We start from the raw sequence: 7,166 nt of genomic DNA on the forward strand, positions 1-7,166 counted from the left end.
CTGACGGAACACCGTCTTCCGCCGCACTCCTCCGCAGGAAGGAGGCGGACTGCCTCAACGGATCACCACTCTCCGGCCAACCCAACCGCCTTGGCCTTGCGGAACTCCCCGGCGGGTTACATTGTGCCGCCGAGGACCTCCGCAAGGTCAACTTCAACTCCCAGTTCCAGAACTCAACAGCAGACACGAAAAATCATATTTCCAGAGAGTATAATCAGACCCAATACATCAATATTTCATCCAATTTAGAGGCCAAAAACATGGAAATCCAAACCATCAATGATCATACAACACTAATCAAACGATCAAGATGAAATCCAACAAATAGATTCAACAAAATAGGCTAATCACAAGGAATTTTCAGGATTTCCAACACCAAGAACATCATATAGAATATGAGTGAATAAAATAGATTTTGATGGACATAGTGGTTACCTCAAAGAGCTTTTTCCTAATCTAACAAGCCTCAAGCAAGCTCACAAAGCCCCACCTTCTTGATGATCATCTTTTACCCAAAGAACCCCAAAAGAACATTTATAAGAATATGCAAAAAGACTAACCAAACCACAAAATACAAAGGAGATTCTAGGCTAGATGCACTTACCCACTCCTAGACAAGCATAAAAGAGCAACCTTTACTTGAAAACTTGTAGGGAAATGGAGATCAATTTTTGGATGCAAGAATGGTGAAAATGGCGTGAGAGTGTAGGGAGGGATGAAGAGGAGTGAAAGCTTTTAGGGTATTTTGATCATCAAAATATATACTAAGAATACATACAATATTTAGGGTGTAAGACTTTAATATGAGATGGGCTTAAGTACATATTATAATGGCTTACAAGAATTAAATATATGTCCAAGACTAGTAAGTTGGGCTAAATGAATTCACCCCTTACAATTAATTATAAGAATTAGAATAAGGAAGCCCATAAAATGTCTTAGGAACATTACATATATATTATATAATATATGATCAATAAATTGGGCTTGTAGGAATATTTAATTGCAAAGATTGTAAGGATCCAAATTGAATAAAATCCCTTACAAGAATAAATTCAATTAATTGGGCTCTTGATTAGAATAATTAAATTAGGCTCAAGGAATATACATATATATATATATCAAATTGAAAGAATTAGCCCAATTGGAATTAATTAAATTACCCAAGGAATTAATTATCGGTAGTAAGGCTTGAACGAATTTTTCGGGGTGTTACATTTGGGTATACGGATTTTAGCTTGGTAACGGGTAAGAAAGACGGGTTAAGGCTTTTATAGGTTGTGGACTTGGGTCGGATAGATGGGTAGGTTTCTGAGCTTGACCCGATAGGTGATCTCGGTTAATTTGAAAGAGACGAAAGGTCAGAAATACCACATTATAACGGTTATGAGAAGATCATATAGTAAGGATATTTTTGGTAATGCATGGAACGGTTTGGAACTTGAGGTAGTGGAGTTAAGATATAATTAGTAGAACTTTATAAGCATGCTCCCAATAATCAAGATAGTGTCCCTAAGAATAGGAAAACCGTCAGTAACCGAAGACCGCGTGGCTAAAATTTATTTCCAAATTAGCCGTTTCCACAGATAGCCGTTGGTACCCTTGCTTTCACCTCTCGAGGGTGAACTTTCTTCCATATGAGTTTAAGGATCTTCCCCCCTGAGTGATTGATCCCTAAACCTCCTTATTCCTCCGTCTTGATAAAACATAAGCGATTAAGGATCTTCCCCCTGAGTGATTGATCCCTAACCCTCCTTATTCCTCCATACAACCATGAGTTGTTTATCATAAAGAGTCAGTCTTTTGTCTTTTGAAGTGATCTCTCGAACTACCCTTCTTCGAGACATAACTATGTTTGGTATCGACTGACTTTTATATCTCTCGAATGACTTTTCGAACACGGATTGCGGTAAAGAACAAGATTGATTCATGCAAAAGATATCACTTAGGACATTTCCACAAGTTCATTTAGTGATTTCCATATACATTACATATGAACCAATATATTATTTGATTCCCTATAGGCTTTTGTTAAAGCGTTAGTAGCCATCTAGGTTTCGAACGTTAAAGCAGGAACTAGCCATCTAAAATCCTATTTATTCTGGTTACAGAACTAGAGGTGGCTAATTCTTCTTGTTCTTCTCTCCCTCTCCACTGCTGCACTCCTCACGAGTTCTTTCTCCCTTTCCCTTGGTTCTCCATTTGGTTGAGGGAGCTCCTTTTCCAGAATGGGCAGCTATGGGAGGTCCACTTGTACGAGACTCTTCTCCTGATTCCAGTATCCCACCTTTGAGGATCTCCTCGCATTTGGGGATCCATTCACCTTTGATGGGAATAGGGTACTTGCTTGGATTATCAGGAAGCTCCGTAATCTTTTCATCCTTCATCAACTCTAGATAGTTTTATCCTTGAAAGTCTTTCGACTTAACTGCTGATTTCTTCCCTCTATACTAGAATGGTATATCATCTTTTCCTTTCTTTTTCTCCATGAAGAAAATGATATTAGATTGATGATATAAGCTGAGGAAGAAGCACTATTTTTATAGCAAAAACTTAGGCGCTGTTGGTGTCACGGGATGCTACATGAATGACCATTCAATGTTGTGTAACTCCAAGGCTGCCATAAAGTTGATATAACCGCCCCTCACAAGCGAAATAGTTCATGGCACTAAATACAAGGAGATAAGATTTGACCATTCAACCCAATTCTATCATTCCCAATTCTAACCTTAGTTGAGAGAACCGGTTTTCACATAATGCTTTTGTGAAAATATTTGCTAGTTGCTCCTCCGTTGCAACATATTCCAATATTATATCCTTTTTCTCGACATGGTCTCGGATGAAGTGATACTTGATATCAATATGTTTCGTCCTTGAGTGCAACACAGGGTTTTGAGTAATTGCTATGGCACTGGTGTTGTCACACAAAATCCTAACCTCCTTACACTCAACATCATAATCCAGTAATTGCTGCTTCATCCATAATATCTGAGCAGAACAGCTTCCAGCCGCTACATATTCTGCCTCGGCAGTGCTTGTAGCTATCGAATGTTGTTTCTTGCTAAACCATGAGACAAGTCTCCCTCCTAAGAACTGACATGTCCCAGATGTACTCTTTCGATCAATTTTGCAACCGGCAAAGTCCGCATCCGAGTATCCCGTGAGTTCGAAAGATGCACCTCTCGAATACCAAAGTCCCACACTTTGCGTACCCTTGAGATATCTAAGGATCTTTTTAGATGCATTAAGATGACTTTCTTTTGGACTTGCCTGAAATAGCACATACACCTACTGCAAAGGATATATCTGCTCTACTTGTAGTTAAATAAAGAAGAGATCCGATAATACCTCGATACGTAGTCTGATCGACCTCTTGACCTTCACTATCAACGTAGATACGTAGAGAGGTTCCCATAGGTACCTTGACTGAGGACTTCCCTTCTATGTTGTATTTCCTGAGTAGATCCTCGGTGTATTTCTCCTGGTTGATGAAAATATCTTCCTTAAGCTGCTTAACTTGTAACCCAGGAAGTAATTGAGCTCTCCCATCATGCTCATCTCAAACTTCCCTTTCATCAAACTGGAGAACTCCTCGCACAAGTCTGGATTGGTGCTCCCAAAAATGATATCATCCACATAGATTTGCACCAATAAGATATGATCCCCATCCTTAATTCTGAACAGTGTTTTGTCCACTAGGCCTTTGGTGAACCCACACTGAAGTAGAAACGAAGATAAGGTGTCATACCAAGCTCTCGGAGCTTGCTTTAAGCCGTAGAGTGCCTTCTTCAACTTGTATACTTTGTCAGCTCCCACGTCCTTCAAGAAACCCGGAGGTTGTTCAACGTATACCTCTTCTTCAAGAAGTCCGTTCAGAAAAGCACTCTTGACATCCATTTGATACACTTTGAAATCTTTGAAGGCGGCATATGCGAGAAAGATGCGAATAGCTTCGAGACGTGCCACTGGAGCGAAGGTTTCATCAAATCTATTCCTTCCTCTTGGCAATATCCTTTAGCAACAAGTCTGGCCTTGTTCCTAACAATGACTCCATCCTCATTCATCTTGTTCCTGAAGACCCACTTTGTTCCAATAACGTTCTGATGATGAGGTCTCGGAACTAGTTCCCAAACTTCGTTTCTTTCGAACTGATGAAGTTCCTCCTGCATAGCTTGCACCCAATCTGGATCATTTAGAGCCTCATCAATCACCCTAGGCTCTATTTGAGACAAAAAGCAAGCAATCATGCTTTCTCTATATGCTGATCTGGTTCGAACTTTATCATGTACATCTCCGATTACTTGATCAGCGGGGTGACTTCTCAGCCATCTTAGATCAGGTTGTGGTTCCTCGGTTGATTCCTCAGTTGTAGGTTGAGTAGTAGGAGGTTCACCTATAATCTGAATTAGATCTACTGGTTGAGGATTATTCTTCTTTGTGATTTCTTCATCGTCTGATTTTGAAAGGAATTCTGCAATGTCTCGAACTGTAGACTGCTTCTCATCGAGAGGTAAATCTGATCTCTTGAATGTTTCTGGCTAAATTTCTTCAGAACTTTCAGCTGTTTCTACTGGCTTTGATGGTTGATCTACTGATGCCCTGTCATCAAAAGAGACATGTATGGATTCTTCAACCACCAATCTCCGCTTGTTGAAGACTCTGAATGCCTTGCTTGTCGATGAGTATCCTTGAAATACTCCATCGTCTGCCTTCTCGTCAAAGGCTCTTAGATGAGTCTTTCCATTGTTGTGGACATAGCATTTGCATCCGAATGTGTGGAAGTAGCTTACATTCGGTTTCCTTCCACTCCACAACTCATATGGAGTCTTTCCAGCTCCTTTCACGATCAAGGTCCGATTTTGGGTGTAGCATGCTCTGTTGACTGCTTCTGCCCAAAATCGTTGTGGTATGTTGGATTGTGAAAGCATGGTCCTTGTAGCTTCCTTGAGAGTTCTGTTCCTCCTTTCAGCAACGCCATTCTGTTGAGGTGTTCGAGCAGCTGACAATTGATGATGAATCCCGTTCTCGTTGCAATAGCTCTCGATGACTTGATTAATGAACTCTCCTCCTTGATCTGACCGAATCTTGAGTATCGAGACATCCTTCTCCACTTGAACTTGCCTTAGAAGATTTGGTAAGGCAACTTTTGTCTCGCTTTTCTTAGTTAAGAATACGGTCCAGGTGAATCTTGTGTAGTCATCTACTACCACAAGAGTGTACTTCCTTCCTCTTATGCTGGGTGGATCTACTAGGCCAAATAAGTCCATATGGAGAAGACTTAGAGGTCTGGTAGATGATGTCTCGGCTTTGGTTTTGAAAGAGGATTTAATCTGTTTGCAGCGTTGACATGCTTCACAGATCTTGTCCTTTCGAAACGTAACTTTGGGCAGTCCTTCCACCAGGTTCTTCTTAGTAAGCTTGTTGATAGTCTTGAAATTCAGGTGACTAAGCTTACTGTGCCAATCGCAGCATAGATCTTCCTTGCTCCTTGCTAGCATACATAGAGATGGTTTGGCAGATTTCCAATCTACTATGTACATGTTTCCTTTCCTTGCTGCTTCCAAAACGACTTCGAGAGATTCCTCTTGTATGATCCAGCACTTGCTTTTGGTTAATATGACCTTGTAGCCCTTATCACATAATTGGCTCGTGCTCAGGAGGTTGAACTTGAGCCCTTCAACGTAGGATACCTCCTTGATCACCAATTCATTCTTATGAATCTCACCAACAGCTTTCGTGCGTCCTTTCTTCTCGTTGTCGCCAAATGTCACCAAGGGACCTTCAATAGGATGTAAGATTTCCCGTCATGTGTCTAGAACATCCACTGTCAATGAACCATACGTCCCTGGTCTCCTGTGAAGAAATCAAGCAGATTTAGGTACCCAAACTTTGGGTCCTGGTGGTTAGTGAGTTTAGGCATCCATTTATACCTTGAGCCCATTACTCCAGGCCTAGGTGCAATGTAGCCATTAAACGATTGATAATCATAAGGAATGCTACCAAAGACTCTAGGCCTTTTAGGTGCATAGATCAGTTTAGGTTGAGGCTTGACCTCGGACTTACGCACCATGCCCTTCATTGCCTATTTGGTCACGTGGTACCGTTGGAACTGAGGATTCTTCCACGGTTCGTAAACTTGTGACTAGTCCTCATCGGATGGGTAGTGTCTATCTTCCCACATCCGTGAGTTCATAACTCTATGGATCTCAGACCTTCCATATTTGCCTTGAGACGCATTATATGGAATGTAGCGTCTTTTGTACTTGGAATGGCCTTGCGAGAGGTGATTGGGTGACCTCTCGATATGATTTACCCTGCCATTCTTCGTAGCTTTCCTATACTTTCCGTTGCTGGTGTATAGGGACGGTTTGTGAATAGCTACTCTGGTCTTTTTGGTTGGTCCTTTATGACCATTATTCGGTTTGGGTCGAGATCCTTCATTATTTGAAGTTCCCAAACCGTTGGTCTGCTTATCTCTCGAGAGATAGTTTTGACGGACCCTAGTCCGGTTCTATCACTTGTAGGTCTGTGATCATTTACCATTTTCTCCATAACTTTGGAGGAATTAGTATATGATGCAATGACCTCTCTAAGATTAAGCTCTCTGGTCTCTCGAGCTTTGCACTCTTCCTTAGGTTGGATTATCTCAGCTTCTAAGTTGCTTACTTTGAGAGTTAGCTCTAAATTCTCTTTCGAGACGTTCTTAAGCATCTCTCGTTTAGCAATTAGCTTGTTGTTTTCTTCCATTACTTTAGCATGAGTGTTGTTAGCGATATTGAGATCCCTTCTAAGCAATTCCATGGTTTCGAAGGGGTCCTCATCGCTTCTAAAAGAAGAACAGCGAGAGTTAGAAGTAGAGCAGCGAGATATAGAAGTGGAGGTTACCTCATTGTCAATTGCCATTAAGCATTGATCCTCCTCTTCTGTAGTGTATAGGCAGATGAGCCCCCTCTCATCCTCTAAGCTGCTGCTATCTCCGCTTGAGCTCGATGTCTCGGACTCCTCGGCTACCTTCTCGAATTCCTCAGAAACAAGCGCCTTCCTGCGCGAATGTGTCTTTGATACTCCTTTGAAGCCACCTTGTGTTGGCTTCTCCCTGGATTCCTCCATTCTCTTGGAATCCTTGCCTTCTTGGCCTTGATACTTGCTTACTGGAGGGTAAGGAC

Source organism: Ipomoea triloba, chromosome 4, assembly GCF_003576645.1.
Source record: "Ipomoea triloba cultivar NCNSP0323 chromosome 4, ASM357664v1".
Taxonomy (NCBI): Eukaryota; Viridiplantae; Streptophyta; class Magnoliopsida; order Solanales; family Convolvulaceae; genus Ipomoea; species Ipomoea triloba.